The following is a 21,565-nucleotide window of genomic DNA, read 5'->3' on the forward strand; positions in this document are numbered from 1 at the left end:
GAAAATACCGTCAGGGACATCCAAATCCTTAAATTTCGCCGTCCCTAGATTTGGACGTCCCTAGACATGGTCGTCTCTGATTTTTGGCGATTTTCGAAACCAAAGACATCCATGTCAGAAACGACCAAATGGCTTGCATTTGGTCGTGGGAGGAGCCAGCATTTGTAGTGCACTGGTCCCCCGGGCAACCTAGGGGGAACTGCAGTGGACTTCATAAAATTGCTCTCAGGTACATAGCTCCCTTACCTTGTGTGTTCAGCCCCCCACCCCACCCCACCCCCAAAACCCACTACCCCAACTGAACACCACTACCATAGCCCTAACGGGTGAAGGGGGGCACCTAGATGTGGGTACAGTGGGCTTGTGGTGGGTTTTGGAGAGCTCGCTGTTTCCTTCACAAATGTAACAGGTAGGAGGAGGGATGGGGCTGGGTCCGCCTGTCTGAAGTGCACTGCACCCACTAAAACTGCTCCAGACACCTGCATACTGCTATATACTGCTGAGTATGACATCTGAGGCTGGCATAAAGGCTTGCACGACATATTTTTAAAGATGTTTTTTTAGGGTGGGAGAGGGTTAAAGACCACTGGGGGAGTAACAAGAGGTCATGCCCGACTCTCTCCGGTGGTCATCTGGTCATGTCGGGCACCTTTTTGTGCCTTAGTCGTAATAAAAACAGGTCCGAGTGAAAACGTTCAAGTGCTCGTCAAGAATGTCCTTGTTTTTTTCGATTATGGGTCAAGGACGTCCATTAGGCACGCTCAAGTCCTGCCTTCGCTACGCCTCCGACACACCCCCCCTTAACTTTTGGCCATCCTTGCAACGGAGTGCAGTTGGGGACGTCCTAAATCGGGTTTCGATTATACCAATTTGGACGTCCATGGGAGAAGGACGTCCATCTTCCGATTTATGTCAAAAGATGGACGTCCTTCTCTTTTGAAAATGAGCCTAAAGACCTTCCAAAACAAGGGACCAAAATAACCAAATGCAGTTCCACTTATGTTCAAATAAATATGAGCAGAAGGTAGTAAAGAGCTGATTAATTAATTAATTAATTAAAGAACAAGATAGACAACCTGAACAATACAGAACCAGGAGGTCTTAGCGCTATATAGGAGAACCAGACTAAATATCCAATTGTACCAGGACAAGGACCTTAAAACAGATTCCATAAGCAACAGGTAACCAATGGAAATTCATCAGTATAGGAGAAATAAGATCAAGCTTTCCTACCCTTGTTAGAAGTCTTGCTATATAGCGCTTCATTAATTACTTAGAAACACCCAGATAAACAATATTGCAATAATCTAACATACTCGGTATCAAAGACTGCACTAATAAACAGAAATGATCCTGTTCAAAGTATTTAAGTACCCGTCTAAGGTTACAAATGGTAAAAAAAAGCTTTTTCTGTCAACAAATTAACCTGGGGATCAAAGGATAACTTAGGGCACCTTTTACAAAGCTGCAGCAAAAGGGTGCCTCTGATGGCATCGGCGAGCGTTTTTGACACGCATCGAGGCACCCTTTTAGCGCAACAAGTAAAAGGCAGGTCTTTGGGGGGGTTCAGGAAATGGCTGTGCGGCAAGTGAAACACTTGCCGCGTAGTCATTTTTTTGGGGGTGGTGGTAAGGGCTTCTGCACTATCCCAGCAGTAACTGGGCAGCGAACTGCACTGCCCAATTATCTCCAGGTACAAACCAGCACTACAAAAAAAAAATTTTTTTGTAGCATTGGACATGAAGCGCGCTGGGGTAGCACGGCGGTACTTCCCTTTTAGCAAGCGGTATGCCCGTTGTAAAAGGACCCTTTAGAGTCTAGTAGAATACCTAGAACTTTTATAAATGGAGAAAATTGACATGATGTCTGATTAATTCTAACATTATTCTCTTCTTCCATAACTGAGAGGTCCTTTTACAAAGGTGCGCTGAACAATGCCATGTGTTAGTGTAGGCGCGTGTTTTGGATGCGCACAGATCCATTTTTTGGCACACCTGTAAAAAATGTCTTTTGGGGGGGCCAAAAATGTACGTGCGGAAAAAAAAAATTGTTGCGCGGACATTTTGAGTCTGAGACCTTACCGCCACCTATTCACTTAGCAGTAAGGTCTCATGCATTAACCGGGCGGTAATCGTTAACATGCATACATTGCTGATTACCACCCGGTTAGCACTGCTTGTTCGAAAATAAAAAAATATTTTCGGACGAGCGTAAAAAATGGAATTACCGCCCGGACCACACAGTAGCCAGTGGTAGTTCCAAATTGACGCACGTTGTGCGCACATAGGCGCCTACGCAGCTTAGTAAAAGGGCCCCTGAGTGATTAATCAATAGAAATTTTGTTTTGTCTGTGTTTAACTTAAATTTATGCATTTTCATCCATGATTCTAAAGTAGAAAATGGCATTATGTAATAAGAGTAAACAAGATGGTACCACAGAATTTATAAGAATCGTGATTGTTATGTCATCCACATAATTATAAAAATGGACTCCCAATTTCTCCATGACGTACTTCAATGAACACAAATAAACATTAAACAAGACAGGAAACAATGGTGAGCCCTGTGGCACTCTACAAGGATTAGTCCATTTCTCAGAATGTGTTTCATCTATTTTAACTGTATAGTTGCGATATTTCAAAACAACAGAAAGCCAGTCATACATCTTCCCTGTAATTCCCAGTTTATTCAATATCCTTAAGAAGATCTCATGATCCACCAGATCAAAAGCACTCGATAGATCGAACTGTAGAACCAAGGCCTTCCTACCCTCACACAATAGTTTACGAATATTATCAATTAGAGAGCCAGTTACCGTCTCGGTGCTGTAGTTCAACCTAAACCCTGATTGGGAATTGTGTAAAATACAATGATGGTCCAAATACTCAGATAATTGATAAGCAACTATTCCCTCCATCAGTTTACAGAAGATTGGAATTGAAGCTATTGGTCTGTAACTTGAAGTTAAATCACTAGGGTCCTTAATCTCCCAGATCCCAAGGAAAGACCCCCCTTGCTCCAATGAAGACTGCAACCAATCCAAAAGCAGCAGCTTAAAATTGTTAGACACAGTTTCATAACGTAAAGGAGGACAATTGTCCAAAACACAATAATAAGAGGAATTTTTCCTATTTAGATTCTCAAAGAGCGACCATGATATTGAGTAAAGATCACTCTAAATTCTATCTACTGAGATAGAATCCAAACTGGGATTAAAAAAAAAAATCCAAAATAGCATTATCATCTTTAAAAGATTTTCTTATGTTTTGGATTTTTGAGCTAAAATAATTAGCTAACTATGAAGCAGAAGGTGTTTTAGCAGAAAGTAGATGGAACTGTATTAGTGCAATCTCTTAGTATTTTAAAAAGCAATTTTGTATCTAGAGAATTGTCTTCAACAAGTTTACAATAATTGTTCTTTCTTTTCAATTTCAATAGTTTTTTTATACTCTTTGTTAAGCAATTTCCAATTAGCCTTATTTTCAATACAAGGATGTTTTTGCCATATCTCTCTGCAGATCTACATCTCCTCTTAAGAACAAGCAGTTCAAAGTCAAACCATTTATCAGAACTTCTAGACACTTTATAAGGTGACAAACCTTTCTGACTAGGTCTCCCACTATATCTTTCTAAACTTACCATTTCATATTCTCCTATGGTTATCAATAGAAATCAAACAAAATAAAACATGGAAAAGAAAATAAGATGATACCTTTTTTATTGGACATAACTTAATACATTTCTTGATTAGCTTTCGAAGGTTGCCCTTCTTCGTCAGATCGGAAATAAGCAAATGTGCTAGCTGACAGTGTGTATATAAGTGAAAACATTCAAGCATTACTATGACAGTCTGACAGGGTGGGAGGAGGGGGGTGGGTAGGAAGTATGCATGGGGACATCAAAGCATATCATTGATATTCTAACAGGGTGGGTGTGGATAGGTGAGGGGAGGGTGATCAACAGAGACATACAGCTTTATGGTTTATAATGGGTTAGGAACCCCAGATCCTTGTTAAGTCCTTTCTGTTGGGTGTTAAAATATTCAATCATTCTGACTTCAAAGGTCTTACGTTCTTGTATGGTTTTAAAATTACCTTTCAGTATTCTCACTGTGAAATCACTGGTACATTCTTTAAATGACTATCGTTTGACCCTTACCAAACATAATAGGCTATACTTAAATCTACTAGATGCTGTGCATTTTATTTTGCTGCCCCATTCCATTGGAACTTATTGCCACTTGAAATCCGAGCTGAATCTCTATGAAAAGCTGGCTTTTCCGCCAAGCATTTAATGGCATTTAGGAGGTTCTGCTGCTATGGGTACAACTTTCCTTTTCTCAGTTTCTCTGCTGTCCTTTTCCCTTAATTCCTTTGCTGCTCCCTTTCTTTTCTATATTCTATTTCTGTAAGTGAATGAATGTATACTCTTTCTTGTCAAATTTATTGGAGTTCTTTCCTGATTTCTTTATTTTAATTTTTATTGTACACAGCTTGGATCTTTCCTCCAACTCTTGCCATAGGAGCCAACTTTTCAAAATGAGTGAGGGTGCTAAACCATTCCTATGACACAGTCAAGGAGTTTACTCAATACTGGGGGTGCTCAAGCACCCACAGAGCTGGCTCCTAGCACGGTTCAGGAGAAGAAGGAAGTGAACCATAATGCCAGCTACCACTGTTGCTGCCTCCTAGCCCCTGTGCAGAATTCTGCACAGAAAGAGAATTCTGTCCAAATTCTACATTATGCAAAATCCCCCCAAGAGCAATTGTAGCCCTCATTTTCCTATGAAAATCAATACAGAAATAAGAAATTTAAATTTGTGCGTACACTGAAGTAAAGCCAGGACTTATAGTATGAATCAGTTGGTTACCCTATCCTCCTCCGCTTAGGCCTTTTCTGAGCACAGGGTCTAAGCTCAAAAAGATCTTCTTTGGTACATGTAACATAGTAACATAGTAGATGACGGCAGAAAAAGACCTGCACGGTCCATCCAGTCTGCCCAACAAGATAAACTCACATGTGCTACTTTTTGTGTATACCTTACTTTGATTTGTACCTGTCCTTTTCAGGGCACAGACCGTATAAGTCTGCCCAGCACTATCCCCGCCTCCCACCACTGGTTCTGGCACAGACCGTATAAGTCTGCCCAGCGCTATCCCCACCTCCCAACCACCAGCCCCGCCTCCCACCACCGGCTCTGGCACAGACCGTATAAGTCTGCCCAGCGCTATCCCCGCCTCCCAACCACCAGCCCCGCCTCCCACCACCGGCTCTGGCACAGACCGTATAAGTCTGCCCAGCGCTATCCCCGCCTCCCAACCACCAGCCCCGCCTCCCACCACCGGCTCTGGCACAGACCGTATAAGTCTGCCCAGCACTATCCCCGCCTCCCACCACCGGTTCTGGCACAGACCGTATAAGTCTGCCCAGCACCATCCCCGCCTCCCGCCACCTTCACTTCACATCTTCACTTCACATATTAAGATTTTTTTTTTTTTTTACACCAGTTGAAGCCACCACTTTCCCCCTACAATTAAGCACCCATTCGCTTTAAATCTGTATGACAGCTGATAGCCTCTCAGCAGCCCTTATGGGTAAGGGTCTCTCCCACTATGAATCTATGACAATTATCAATGGTGAATGGGATCTCAAGTATTTCACCTGTCAACTGAGTGAAAAAAAAATGATCACAAACTCTAAGGCTACAAAAAATATGCTGTGATATTTTATTTTAAACATGTCACTCAAACTGCTCAGAAAGCCGAGCATCTGTTCCATACTATACTGCTTCTGTAGTATCTGAAGCACAGCATGAAAAGAAGTAAATTACTATTTTCCTGTGCTTTTTATTGGATATAAAGAAGCTGCTATAAAAAGTACTGCTTTTCAGGATAGTTAGTCATGAAATGCTATGTGATACATCCAACACACCCAGTATCACATTAGTTTCTGCAAGCACTTTCGCATGGAAAGGTGTTCCCTTAGACATTGTAATAGTTTCCTTTCAGAGTCCCTCCCTGAAAAATACCTTAAAGGTGGACTACAGCGAATTGTTTGTAATGAATGTTATTATACAAGTACCCTGTAATTACTTACCATAGGAAGCTATTTTGGAAACAGCATCTACCTTAAAAATTTGTCTTTTTTTGTTTAAAATGGTACTGCAGTAGCAGTGATTTAATGTTTAATATTACTGCATGAAATTCCTGTAATGACATCACAGCAATTCCACATATGAAGCTGTAAAATATTATAAGCCAAATTCCAGCTACCTCAGTACCTACTTATTTTAGAAGCTCAGTGTGTGTTTTTGACATCTGAAAACCGGCATTTAGACATCCATATTGCACAGACGTCCAAATACTGATTTTATAAAGCCATAATATGGAAATCTAACACTGCGATACATCAATATAGCAAGGGAGAGTGGTCTGGGTGTGTTTTGGGAGGGGCCAAAAGACGGACATCCAATAGAAAGAGAAGGAACGTCCATGTTCAAAAAAATGGATGTCCATACTTAGACCTTGAAATTGGCAAATCCAGGCTACAGAAAGGTGCTCTGATAGAGCAAGTCTCCACTGAATAGAGATAAAGGAAGTCAGTTACAGTAGGTATTTTTCTGTCCCTGGAGTGCTCACAATTAAAAAAAGAAAAACAAAATTACGAAAAGCTGCAGTGGAACTTGAACTAGCAGCCTCTGGCTCTTAGCTGGCTGCTTTGACCATTAGGCTATTCCTGCACATGGATATCTTTGTGGTAATTTTATCATATTGACGTTCCTTAATTTGCCCTGTTCATAATTTAGACGTTTTCATGTTGGACATTTCTAGCACATGGATGTCCATCTCACATGTTTTAGAGCACGCTGTATCCTGTTCTAAACTAAATGTAAGATAGACGTCCATTTGTGATATACTGACTGAGATGTCCGCATTCTGAGCTGGACATCCTTTCTAAAATGCGACTCCACACATATCAATCATAAGAACTATGTTAAAAAGTTTTTTTTTTAAATCACACGTTCCTATACTTAGCGATTGAAGGGTTCATTTAAAGGCTAGAGCAGTGGTTCTCAACTAGTGTGTGGAGACATAATGACATGTCACCAACAGGTGGGAGATGTGTCACCAAAATTCAGCACAGATAGTAAGCCTGTTTTCCTTAACAAGCCTGCAAGATAGGGAGCTCAGAGATCCAGAGAGTCAAGTACTTGAAATCCCCACAACTGGTTTCTCTTTCTGCCTCCCCACTACCCCTACTGCTGCCACTAGCCTTCACTGGCAATTCTGCAGGTCAATATACTAGCTCTCTGCTCTGTATAGACTTTAGAATGATTAAAAGTTTCTTGATGTTGACAGTAAGTTTAGTGTGAATTTGCCTATCATTCAATCCCATAATGAAAAGCTGTATACAACACATTAGTCCCAGATTTAATCACTGACAAAGTGAAGATTAAAACTTCTCAGAAAATAAAATAAAATTTGTTAATTTTAACAGTTTACAAAACAAATATGTAAGTTATGTTTATTTCTGTAGGGCTATTTCCCTGTTGGACCTCGGGACTGGTTAGATCATGAACCATCTGTTGTGAACCAAATAACATGGATTCTACATAACTTCTTGGCACAGCTGTGCTAGCTGACTTCATTCAAGGACTTGTTAATTTGAACTTGCTTTCCAGTTTATCTCATGGGAAACTGCGGAAGAGAGAGAGCATTACAGGCACACGGGGCCTCCAGTATCTTGTGTGAAATTGTGGAGGAGAGTTATGCACTGCAAGACATAAATAAGGTAATGCTTGCTGTTTACCTTGGTGGCAAAACTACTACTGATAAGGTGGTCTTTCTGGAAGCCCAAGGCCCCTCACTGTGATAACCGTATGTAACCTGCTGGACAGAGGTACACAGTTTCTCATTGGTCCCTGATTGTCACCTGGGGACCCGGAGGGCAGTGCCAACCTTGGACTGAGAGAAGTTGGGCTAGGAAAGCAGAAGAGAAGACCTGATGATGTATGGCTCACTTAGAAGAGAGGGACTGAATTGCCAAACACTGTGAACTGTATCTCTCTGTGCTGGTTTCAGTACAAGGAAGGATTCAGAAGCTGATTTATAGCTTACCAAAGACTGAGTATCCGGCTGCTTTCCAGAGCAATGACACCTGGGACTATACCTGATGCTGTCAGAGGGCTCACAGGGAATCCTGCTCAAGCCCTGAAGAGGAACCAATTTACCACCCCACCTGGACGTCGAAGCTGCGAGAAAGGGAGTTTCATCTGTGGTTCAGGGTTAGCCAGTTTGTTATTTCTTCTCAGAATAGCATTGTAGTTGTGTAATCATACACACACACACACACACTATAGATAGATAGACACACACACATTCATATATCTATTTTGTGTAGTCATCAGTATTTAGGTGCTTAGTATATTTTTGTATCTTGTTTGCCATATTTGCTATTTTCATATACATCTCTCTATATAAAACGCACCTCCAACGTTCTATGAAGCCTCTTTTAGCCAAAAGTGAAGGGGGTGAGATCCCATTGTGTCTGCCCCGCCCAAGCGTCAAACGTGATGACGTCGAGGGCGGAGCAATGACACTCAACCAATCGCATCGCTCGGCAGCGAAGCGTCAGGGAAGGAGGCGGCGCTCTCGACGTCTAGCCTTCCCTTCGCTGTGTTCCGCCTTCTTCTGACGTCAAGGATGACGTCAAAAGAAGGCGGAACACAGCGAAGGGAAACCTAGACGTCGGGAGCGCCGCCTCCTTCCCTGACGCTTCGCTGACGGAACCGCCACGGGGGTAAATTTTAAAAGAAGAAAAAAAACAAAAAAACCCGATGCATGGATGCGAAGGGGGGGGCATGGATGCGAAGGGGGGGAGGAGAAGAGGGCGGGCCAGGCTGGGACATGGGAGAGAGAGGAGCATGGATGCGAGGGGGGGGTCATGGAAGGGAGAGAGGGGACTTGCTGGAAAGGGATGAATGGAGGGGGCAGGGGACAGAGGAGCATGGATTGCAGGGCAGGCCTCAGGCAGAGAGGGGAAATGCTGGATAGGGATGAATGGAGGGGGCAGGTGACAGAGTAACATGGATGGCCATGGATTGGGAGGGCAGGGCTCAGGGAAAGGGAATTGCTGGATAGGGATGAATGGAGGGGACAGATGGGCATGGATGGATATGGATTGCAGGGCAGGCCTCAGGCAGAGAGGGGAAATGCTGGAAAGGGATGAATGGAGAGGGCAGGAGACAGAGTAACATGGATGGCCATGGATTGGGAGGGCAGGGCTCAGGGAAAGGGGAATTGCTGGATAGGGATGAATGAAGAGGACAGATGGGCATGGATGGATATGGATTGCAGGACAGGCCTCAGGCAGAGAGGGGAAATGCTGGAAAGGGATGAATGGAGGGGGCAGGGGACAGAGGAGCATGGATTGCAGGGCAGGCCTCAGGCAGAGAGGGGAAATGCTGGATAGGGATGAATGGAGGGGGCAGGTGACAGAGTAACATGGATGGCCATGGATTGGGAGGGCAGGGCTCAGGGAAAGGGGAATTGCTGGATAGGGATGAATGGAGGGGACAGATGGGCATGGATGGATATGGATTGCAGGGCAGGCCTCAGGCAGAGAGGGGAAATGCTGGAAAGGGATGAATGGAGAGGGCAGGAGACAGAGTAACATGGATGGCCATGGATTGGGACGGCAGAGCTCAGGGAAAGGGGAATTGCTGGATAGGGATGAATGGAGGGGACAGATGGGCATGGATGGATATGGATTGCAGGGCAGGCCTCAGGCAAAGAGGGGAAATGCTGGAAAGGGATGAATGGAGGGGGCAGGGGACAGAGGAGCATGGATGGCCACACACACACACTCTCTATCACACTGTGTCTCACATACACACTTGCACACACTCTCTCACAAACACACTCACACCCAGACTCACTCTCTCTCTCACACACTCACACTTTCACTCTGACTCTCAAACAGTCACTCTCACATACACTCTCCCAAACATACATACTCCGAGGAAAACCTTGCTAGCGCCCGTTTCATTTGTGTCAGAAACGGGCCTTTTTTACTAGTAATAAATAAGATATATTTACATAATGGCATCATTCCTTCACTGAGGAAAGACTGGCTCAGACCCAAGGGAACTTAAGTGCTCTCATACCTCTAACCGAACAAGTCCAGAATAATTGATATCTGAGTGATTCTGTCATACTAGCAGTGCCTAAAATTTCTCTTGCATCATTTTCAACAAATGAAAAATTTTGGGTATTTTGTGTTCAACTATGAATTTTAGTATCCAGTGTCACACACATGAGTATCATCTCTCAGATATATCACAGAAGAAGAAGAGAGCCATAGATTCAGCGTAAACCTAAATTACTTACTTGTACTGTGTTCTCTCCATGGACAGCAGGAAGGAAGTCCTCACAAATGGATTACAACACCGACGGATCCCAGACATGGGAAATCTCTTCCCTACTCTTTTCAGAAACAAAGCTCTAAATTTAAATGGCAGATGACGTTTAATGTGAGCAAGTGTAAAGTGATGCATGTGGGAAAGAGGAACCCGAATTATAGCTATGTTATGCAAGGTTCCACATTAGGAGTCACGGACCAAGAAAGGGATCTAGGTGTCATCATTGATATGTTGAAACCTTCTGCTCAGTGTGTTGCTGCAGCTAAGAAAGTAAATAGAATGTTAGGTACTATTAGGAAAGGAATGAAAAACAAAAATGAGGCTGTTATAATGCCTTTATATCGCTCCATGGTGCGACCACACCTCGAATATTGTGTTCAGTTCTGGTTGCCGCATCTCAAAAAAGATATAGTGAAATTAGAAAAGGTGCAGAGAAGGGCGACGAAAATGATAAAGGGGATGGGACGCGTTCCCTATGAGGAAAAGGCTAAAGCGGCTAGGTCTCTTCAGCTTGGAGAAAAGACGGCTGAGGGGAGATATGATAGAGGTCTATAAAATAATGAGTGAGGTGGAACAGGTAGACGTGAAGCGTCAGTTTCCGCTTTCCAAAAATACTAGGACTAGGGGGTATGCAATGAAGCTTCAAAGTAGTAAATTTAAAACAAATTGGAGAAAGTTTTTCTTCACTCAATGTGTAATTAAACTCTGGAATTCGTTGCCAGAGAATGTGGTAAAGGTGGCTGGCTTAGCAGAGTTTTAAAAACGTTTGAACGGCTTCCTAAAAGAAAAGTCCATAGACCATTATTACATTGGACTTGGGGAAAATCCACTATTTCTGGGATAAGCAGCATAAAATGTTTTGTACTTTTTTGGGATCTTGCCAGGTATTTGTGACCTGGATTGGCCACTGTTGGGAACAGGATGCTGGGCTTGATGGACCTTTGGTCTGTCCCAATATGGTAATACTTATGTACTTATATATACTTATGAGGTGAAAATAATTTGTAAAAAAAACATATAACCTAAAAATACGGTACTTCTTTTGGGTGAAAGCAAACTTTGGAATTGCAGGTTCCTTTTTGATCAGGATCAAAGTGCTTTATAACTTACCCACAACACAGGTCCTTACAAATGGGAAGTTAACTCCAAGTATAACGTTGGCTAGGGGTACCGGACTAGGTTGCCCCCTGTCCCCATTATTGTTTGTGCTCTCTCTGGAGCCTCTAGCAGGAAAACTTTGACAGCATGCAGAAATTTCAGGAATCCAAATGGGAATCCAAGAGTACAGAATACATTTATTTGTGGATAATATGCTTTTATTCCCAGATAAAACTAGTGTACATATTTTTCAGTTGGTCCAGGTAATTCAGGAATTCAAAGCTTTTTCAGGCCTGCGTATCAACCTTGCTGAAATGTAAAAAAAAGTGGGAGAGCGACCAAGGATACCAGAAACTGGAGGATGTTCGAAAATATACAATTTATTAATAATTTGAAGACTCGACACAACGTCGTTTTTCGGCCGTCAGGCCTGCATCAGGAGTCTATAAAAACATACATTTATATATAGAAAAAAAAGTGAAAAAAAAGTGAAGAAGACATAATATGGTACACACAAAAAAATAATATATATATAAATTACATAAACTTATAAACTTTGGAAGTTTTATGTGTATCAGTATAGTTAAACAATTTTTTTAAAAAATAAACACAAATTTAAGTTAAAAACAAAAAATTATATACTAAATGTAAAGTGGCGATGCAATGAATGTATATTAAAAAAATATATTAAAAAAAACATCATACAGGAACACACAAATTTAAGCAACAGTAACGAAGAAATATGAAACGCACATATATATTGATTAAAGGAACGAATGGTTAACGGCCTTGATGTCATGACATAAAAAGTTAATTATTATACATACAGCGTTAAAATAACATGCATGTTAAAACTATTCAGTGTAAAGTGACATGACAAGATGCAAACTTAATAAATAAAATTATATGAAAAAATATATATATAGAAAAATGGCAAATTTAGATATCTAAGATAAGGATAACATCAGACAAGGGGAGCGAAAATGACAAGAGAGAAACTCCAATATTCTGTTTGAAATAGCACTGACCTACTTTGTGAAGTGCTGCGTAGCAAAGGTGACGACAAGCCTTTTGAAGTTTTACAGCTAACTGTCAGGAAATATGAAGCATTAAGTAAAAGGATTAATGATACCTAATAAATTGTAATAAAGATTGTGTAATATATTGAAAGACACTGACCTCTAAAACAAAATGATCCTTCAGATATAACGTTGTAGTCTGTTGAAAAAATTGTTGAAGAAATTTTTGAAAAGTATGTACACAGCTAAATGTGCTTGGGAAACAAAGATGATACAAAAAAATTGTAAGCCAGAAAGCTCAAACACTGCCAGAGATATAAATGAACGGGGGCAGTGGTGAAAATAAATGTGAAACAAAAGAAAAAAATGTGCGTGACTGAGACAAAAGAAACAGAGAAATAAAACATGGAAGGATAGAATTGTAGAAGTAATTGCGTTACTAACCTTTAAAAAGACTGTGTTTAGAAAAATGCCGTCAGAAGCGCTGCTCGCGCTCTTCGTATTGCAGTTTGAAAAAAAAGTACCTTGTAAGAAGCCGGCACTTTAAACAAAAAAAGGCGCCAAAAACAAAAAACGCTAAAGTGCATGGAAGCGAATGACGCTATGCCGGAAGTGACGAACTCTGTAATGTGCCAATAATACTGGGAAAATAAAACAAATTCCGCAAAAAACGCAGTAATATATTAAAAATGTGGATAGAAATTAAAACAATGTGCAATGCTTAAAAAAATGTATGATAAAAAAGCAGCGCTAAAACGGAAATGACGTTACCAGAGGAACTAAACTTATAATGTGGAGAACTGGCCAATAAAAAGAAGCGGATAGCGGAAAAAATATATTTAAAAGCGTCTAGTTTTCATTTTCCAGACAGCAATCACCGTCATCTTCAATTCAGACGGTATTTATTTTTTGTTTCTCCAGGACCGATGCTTCATCATATATTTTTTCTTTTTTTACTTTGGTATTCATTTTCAACACCGTTGCAACCTTTTGCATATAAATTTTTGCTTTTAAATATATTTTTTCCGCTATCCGCTTCTTTTTATTGGCCAGTTCTCCACATTATAAGTTTAGTTCCTCTGGTAACGTCATTTTAAAGGTTAGTAACGCAATTACTTCTACAATTCTATCCTTCCATGTTTTATTTCTCTGTTTCTTTTGTCTCAGTCACGCACATTTTTTTCTTTTGTTTCACATTTATTTTCACCACTGCCCCCGTTCATTTATATCTCCGGCAGTGTTTGAGCTTTCTGGCTTACAATTTTTTTGTATCATCTTTGTTTCCCAAGCACATTTAGCTGTGTACATACTTTTCAAAAATTTCTTCAACAATTTTTTCAACAGACTACAACGTTATATCTGAAGGATCATTTTGTTTTAGAGGTCAGTGTCTTTCAATATATTACAAAATCTTTATTACAATTTATTAGGTATCATTAATCCTTTTACTTAATGCTTCATATTTCCTGACAGTTAGCTGTAAAACTTCAAAAGGCTTGTCGTCACCTTTGCTACGCAGCACTTCACAAAGTAGGTCAGTGCTATTTCAAACAGAATATTGGAGTTTCTCTCTTGTCATTTTCGCTCCCCTTGTCTGATGTTATCCTTATCTTAGATATCTAAATTTGCCATTTTTCTATATATATATTTTTTCATATAATTTTATTTATTAAGTTTGCATCTTGTCATGTCAGTTTACACTGAATAGTTTTAACATGCATGTTATTTTAACGCTGTATATATAATAATTAACTTTTTATGTCATGACATCAAGGCCGTTAACCATTCGTTCCTTTAATCAATATATATGTGCATTTCATATTTCTTCGTTACTGTTGCTTAAATTTGTGTGTTCCTGTATGATGTTTTTTTTAATATATTTTTTTAATATACATTCATTGCATCGCCACTTTACATTTAGTATATAATTTTTTGTTTTTAACTTAAATTTGTGTTTATTTTTTTAAAAAATTGTTTAACTATACTGATACACATAAAACTTCCAAAGTTTATAAGTTTATTTAATTTATATATATATTATTTTTTTGTGTGTACCATATTATGTCTTCTTCACTTTTTTTCATATATATAAATGTATGTTTTTATAGACTCCTGATGCAGGCCTGACGGCCGAAACACGACGTTGTGTCGAGTCTTCAAATTATTAATAAATTGTATATTATCGAACATCCTCCAGTTTCTGGTATCCTTGGTCGCTCTCCCACTTTTTTTACATTTCTGCTTTTACCGTGGGGTGTTTGAGTTCTCCGCTTTTCTGGCGGATTTTCCCTCATATCAACCTTGCTGAGCCAGAGGTCCTAGGAGTCTCGGCAGAAAAATCTCTGTCCTGCAATCACAGATTTTCCCTTGACCTGGATGAAAATGGATATAAAGTACCTTAGGGGTTTACCTGAGTGGGGATTCCTTGCTAAGAGACAGGAAAAATGTTATAGCAAAACTACACACAATAAAAATCACAGTGTACCCAGTGAGATCTACCTTTATCTCTAATGCTTACAAAAACGGTGTTGCTACCAAAATCGCTGTATCCCTTGCAAATGCTCCTACTTTGAGTGTGTGGCAAGGAAGAAAGGCTGTATAAAAGCCCATGGCAAGGCAGGACTGCCAGATATGAGACTTTATAATGTGGCGGCTCTGCTTCACTGGATACATTTTCCTATGTCGCTGGTACCCACATGTACCAAGACAGCTGGCTCCTCCCCAGTATTATCTAAAATCTTATCTAGGTGATGCATGAGGTCTGCCACCTTCACACCAGGCAGGCAAGTGACCAGGTGATCCTCACATCCACCAACCACCCAGCTATCTACTTGCCTAATGATCGAATCACCAACTACAACAGTTATCCTAACCCATCACTCCTGAGCAGAAGATCCTAGGGACACATCCTTGGTTCAAGGGGATATTGCATCCCCTGGTGGGCAAGTCCTGGCTACAGGATTACTTCCCACTTCACCAGGGTGATGCTCTCCTTTTAGAAGACCTCCCTCCTCCAAGGTAGCACAGGGACTGCCAGACAGGTGGTGGAACTTCTCTACAATGTCCCTATAGGTCTCTTCTATGTACCTCTCTGTCTCCCTCAGCTCCTCTAGCCTCAAGCGAACGGACTCGTTCTCTGAGAGCTAGGAGCTCTTTGCATCGAGCACACACATATAACCTCTCCCAAACTGGAAGATAATCATACATGTGACACTCAATGCAAAAGACTGGATAGAACCCCTCTCACTGCTGGACTGCTGTCTGAACTTTAGAACTATTGAGTTGTTTAGGGGCTCAATTTTGAAACAGAAAAATGTCCAAAAAAATGGAATAACAGGCAGATATACATATTTCTCACAGAAAAATGTCTAAAGCGTATGATAAAACAAAAAAACCCCCACTCAAGTCTGCTAGCCGCCAAAAAGATGTTCCCAGGGGGGCGTTTTGTGGGCGTGACATGAGCGGTGTTACGTGATGAATATTTATTGCCAATAATGGATATCAAAATGACTTCCTGGGGTGGAAAAAGAATTAGACCTACTTTAAAAAGTGTCTAGGGTAAGGCTAAACCTGTCTTTAGAACCATTTGTGATTTTACTGAGTTGGAGAGTGGAAAGGTGAAAGTTGATTTTTTGTGAGAAATAGTGGAGAGTTGCTGAGTGCTCTGTTACCTTTGTGTGTTTGACCTTTACATCTCCTGCCTTGCCTCATCTGTCTCTCATCTCCTCAAGTCCTTGTCTACACCTGCTAGCCCCCCAGCCATACCCATCCCTTCCTTGCATCTCATCCTTTCCCCCCACCAAACCCCACAACTCCCATTCTACATCCCTACCTGCTTGTCTTGTCTTTTATTGTTCCTCTGTTTGTCCAGTCCCAGTTTGTCACTGTGGTGTATGCAGCTGTTGTTTGCGTGAGGGCTGCTATTCCTGGGATAGTGAGTGTTTTGTGCTGCTGCTGCTGCTGTGTGTGTGTGAGGACTGTTTGATAATGATGGGAGAGTGAGTGCTCTGTGCTGTGCTGTGACGACTGTTTGCTGGTGATGAAGAGTAAGTGCTTAGTGCTGCAGCTGTGCGAGTCTGGATTGTTTGTTGGTGGTAGCAGAGTGAGTGTTTTGGGCAGCTGATGCTGGGTCTCACCAGTAGATGAAGGCGTGCACAGCGCTGTTTCTGTAGTCAGTGGGTTGCACCTGTGGTGGTGGGACATCTGCATGGCTCTCATGGATGCACGCCTTAATGGAGGTGAATGAGAGTTTGGAGGAGAGGCCCTGGAGAAGATATCCCTATCATAGTGTCTTCAGGCCCCCATACCTACTTCCTGGATCTCACTGACCAGGAATGCCGTACTAGGTTCTGGTTTGACAGGGCTGCCATACAGCACCTCTGTTACTAGCTACAACCCCTCCTCCAGCCCAGGCAACGCAGGAATAATCCTGTGCCAGTCTACCAGGAGGTCACCGCCTTCCTCGCCTTTCTGGCCACTGGCACCTTCCAGTCAGTGTTAGCAGTAAATGCAGGCCTCAACCAGCCCGCCATCTGCAACTGCTTTGCCCAGTTCCTCAATGATTTCCTCACATTATATTACCTTCCACACCACCACCCAGACAATCCAGAACAACATGGTTCAATTCTACACCCTAGACCGACATGTCACTGTCAGGCACCCCCCCCCCCCCCCCTCCTCCAGGCACCTACAGGAATAGAAAATCATTTCACTCCATGTGTGATGCACAGGGAGAGACTCTGGATGAGTGTGCCTGCTACCCAGGCTCCATCCATGATGCCTACATCCTCCAGCATTCAGGAATCTACTGCAAGTTTGACCGAGGGGGAATCACCAGCAGTTGGCTCCTATGTAAGCAGTACAGGATTCACAAACCCCATACCCCCTCCTCCCCAACCTTCAACACACTCCCTCCCTCTAGATGCCCCCAGAACACACAACCATCACTCCAAATCAACAAGGTCACCATAACAGCCAGTACACACCCATGTCTGTAATTTTGCTTCCCCCCCACAGGCGACAGAGGCTACCCCTAGCAAACCTGGCTCATGACAACTAAGTCCACCCCCAAAATGAGGCAGATGAGGAGTACAACAAGAGGCATAAGAGTACCCGCACCATCATAGAATGGACCCTTGGCCAGCTCTAGACCGTTCCAGAGGGGAACTCCTCTACAGCCCTGAAAAGGTTGCCAAACATTTCATGGCTTGTTGAATGCTGCACAACCTGGCAATCACAGCAGCAGCTACCAGACCCAGAGAATGAGGAACCCCCTTCCTCCCCCTGCACACATAGCTGACCAGGGAACATACCAGCTAGGGGTCCACACCAGACAGACTCATTCTCACCAATTTTCAGTAAATAAGTGGTGTTGTGTTGAGTCCGCAAATATCAAGATTAGTTCATTGCTGATTATTTTCCAGAGCAATGGAAATAGTACTCCAGAAATTACAATATGTAAAGAATAATAATAGCTGATCCCTACATAACATAATAAAAAAAAACATTATCAATAAAATTCCCAGTCAAACATCAAACTCTTAAAAACACAAAACCATAAAAGTTTCAAGAGACTTACGAAAAATTTGATAATTAGTAAGTAACCGGATCTGTAGAGGTAACAGTTCCACAGCGACACACTTGATAATGGAGTGGAATCAAGTAATTTTCACTTTTTAATCAATCTGACCAAAGGAAAACATAATAGCATCTGTTTCCCAAGGAACTGTTATGTAAAAATGTGACCCAAATCACATAGATATAGAGGTGCAATGCCATAAATGATTTAAAAAATTATAGTGAATTGTTTAAACTGTACCCTCCAGTGGCGTAGCTACGTGGGGCCTGAGGGGGCCTGGGCCCCCGTAGATTCCAGCCTGGACCCCTCTCCCGGCGAACCCGCCGCCGCCTACCTACACTTTTGCTGGCGGGGGACCCCACTCCCCGCCAGCCGACATCTTCTCCATCCTGCTGCTGCTGTTGCATGCATTGCTGACGTCCTGCATGTTGTACGTGCGACGTCAGACTCAGAGAACAGAACTCTGTTCTCTGAGTCTGACGTCCTGCACGTACAACATGCCGGACGTCAGCAATGCATGCAACAAGAGCAGGAGCAGGATGGAGAGGACGTCGGCTGGCGGGGAGTGGGGTCCCCCGCCAGCAAAAGTGAAGGTAGGTGGCGGCGGGGGAGGGTTCGCGGTGGGAGGGGGTCAGAAAAGATGTGGGGGGGCGGCAATGGCGGCGGGGGGGGGGCGGCGCCGGGGGGAGGGATAAAATGTGCCCCCTCCCCTCGGGCTTTGGACCCCCTCCCACGGAAGTCTGGCTAAGCCCCTGGTACCCTCGCCTCCACAGGAAGCCAGTACAACTTCATCAACAGCAGGTTAGCGGACTCAAACCTGCAGACTGAAAAAAAAAGTCTATTAGTGCCGCTGTGTTTTGAACAAACTGCAACCTCTGTAACATCGCTGCCGCCGCCATCGCCACCACCCCCACTCTTCCCAGCACCCTTCACCCATCCTCTCATGCTGCACACACATACATCCGCCTCCTCCCCCAGCACACCCCCCTTTCCTTCACTCATCCCCTCCCCCTGCGGACACACACATACACCCGCCTCCTCCCCGGCACACAACCCCTCCCCCTGTCTGCACACCCCCCCCCCTCCCCTCCAGCACACAACTCCCTCCCTTCACACACACATCCCCATCTCAGCACACAACCCTCCCTTCACCCATCCCCTCACCCTGCACACACACACATCTCTCTCGAGCACATAACCCCCCTCCTCTATACACAAACACCCCACAACACACACAACCCCCTCCTGTCACCCATCCCCTTACCCTGCATATACACCCCCACCTCTCTCATGAGCACATAACCCCCTTCTCTATACACCCCCATACCCAGAACCCCCTCCTCACCCTGCACACATACACCCCCACCTCCCTCCCGAGCACAGAACTCCCTTCTCTATACACACAACCCTTCCCGTCACCCATCCCCTCACATACACTCACACAACCACCTGTCTCCCGAGCACAGAACCCCCTCCTCTATACACACACACACACAACCCACGAACCCCCTCCCCCTATAAACAATCCCCCACCCTCTTCCCCCTCCCCCTACACACATACACCACCACAGAATGGTAATTAAGTGGGCTCACAGCCCTACCTCATTCTCCCTTTCCCCTCTGGAAGCCACCTCACCCACCTTTTCCCCAAGCTGCTGAAGGCCTGGGCCTCGCAGGAGCAGAAGGTGTGTCAGAGTCCTCCCCTGGTGCTAAGTTCTGGTATATGTAGGTCACCCAGAAGTCTTGTTCTCGTCATCTGTGCCTTATACAGAATGAACCTTTAGGATAATGAAGCCTAGAGTGCCACCTAGCTCCTGCTCATAAGAAACAAAGAACTCAGTTCTGCAATTCTGGATTTCAATACCTTGGTCATACTAGCAAGCCCTCAGGCAAGATCTGTTCCTAAGAGTTGGAGAAGGATAATCACATTAATGGAGCATTCCAACCATCAAATTCTCAAAAACACAATTGCCAGGAAGTGAGAAGAGTCCCTATGAAGTGAAAACAATTAATATATTCATTTAATAACAGCATTTATATCCCGCTTGACCGCCAAGTTCAAAACAGATTACATCAAAAACAGTCATAGAATACACAAAAGCTAATATTCATTATCATAAGTATGATATAATAAAGAACAGGCACAATCAATATTATAATGATAAAAGATAGCAAGGAAACAGTAAAGTCTTAGCATGTCAAAATCTCATATCCTATATAATAATTCTCACCTCCAACGTTCTGAGGCTGCCTGGGACCGTGGATTCCGCTGGAGGTGGTCTGATTCATGGAGTAGATCAGTGACGTCAACAGCAAACAGCGACCCAGCCAGGGGGAGGAGTAGCAGCCAGGGGGAGGAGTAGGGAAACAGTACGCGTGTTTCCCTACTCCTCCCCCTGCCTAGGAATCGCACCAGACTGGCTGAACCTCCCGAACCACACGCGCACACTAACCGCCCTCCAAAAACCACCGCCGCCCTCCCTGTGCTCTCCAACTCTGGATTCGCTCTGTCGGAGAGGACGGAGAGGGAGGGCGGCGAGACGGCAAGCGAGATGCTGCGCCCACTGTCCAATGTCGAGGAGGCCGGTGAGGGATCACAGCGATGGTCGTGGTCCACTCGCAAGAGGGGGGAGGGAAAGACCAGCGGGTCCGACTGCAGCGCATCGGTCATCCCCGTTCACTCACAACAAAGCAAGCAAACTTAGCAGATGCTGCAGGACGTCTAACAGACAGGAGTGGAAGACAGCACAGCAAGTCTAGGGTAAGCAAGGAAGCACATTGGTTAATCTCTGTTTCCACTCCCCTACACAGCCCTCATTGGCATACACTCAAAAACAAGGAACCCTAGGAGCTGTTGCTGCACATTGTCGTTTTAAAATTCTTGATAGACAGTGCCTTAAAACGTCAAGGACAGGACTTCCGGTGACGTCACTGTCCTCGATGGAAGCCTGATTTTGTAGCTCCCGAACAATCCAGCTAAAATAGCGAACTTTAGCAGTAAATACGACGCATTTTGATTCTTTCCCGCTGATAGAAAGGTAGGAGGGTAGCATGGCGCAAAAATTAAAGAACTTAGAGGCGAAAAGCGCGATGCGCAGTAGCCAGCGTACATCTAAAACACCCTCGCGCCATGTTTCCCCGCACCTCGAGGAGGCCTCAGATTTTGAGTCGGAAAGATCGGAAGAAGACACAGGCAGTGTGAAGAAGTCGCATTCTGCTCGTTTACTAATGGATTTGAGAAAGGACTTAGCTCATATGAAAGCGGACATAGTAGAGCGCATTGATAATTTAAGAGGTGAGCTTAAAGAAGTAGGTACCCGTATTGAAGATCTAAAAGTGCGGATGGATGAGCACGTGGAAGTAGTACAACAAATGCATCAGCGTGAGGAAGGAATTACAACGCAGATGTCTGAATTACAATATAAGCTAGACGACATTGAAAATCGCAGT

General features: G+C 43.3%; 1 protein-coding gene across 1 annotated transcript in view; it reads right to left on the reverse strand.

Annotated features, from left to right (window-relative positions):
* NPHP1 (nephrocystin 1) overlaps window positions 1-21,565 on the reverse strand; it is a 134,165-nt gene that overhangs the window by 95,300 nt on the left and 17,300 nt on the right. The gene's annotated exons all lie outside the window — the stretch shown is intronic.

Source organism: Microcaecilia unicolor, chromosome 3 (assembly GCF_901765095.1).
Source record: "Microcaecilia unicolor chromosome 3, aMicUni1.1, whole genome shotgun sequence".
Lineage (NCBI taxonomy): Eukaryota > Metazoa > Chordata > Amphibia > Gymnophiona > Siphonopidae > Microcaecilia > Microcaecilia unicolor.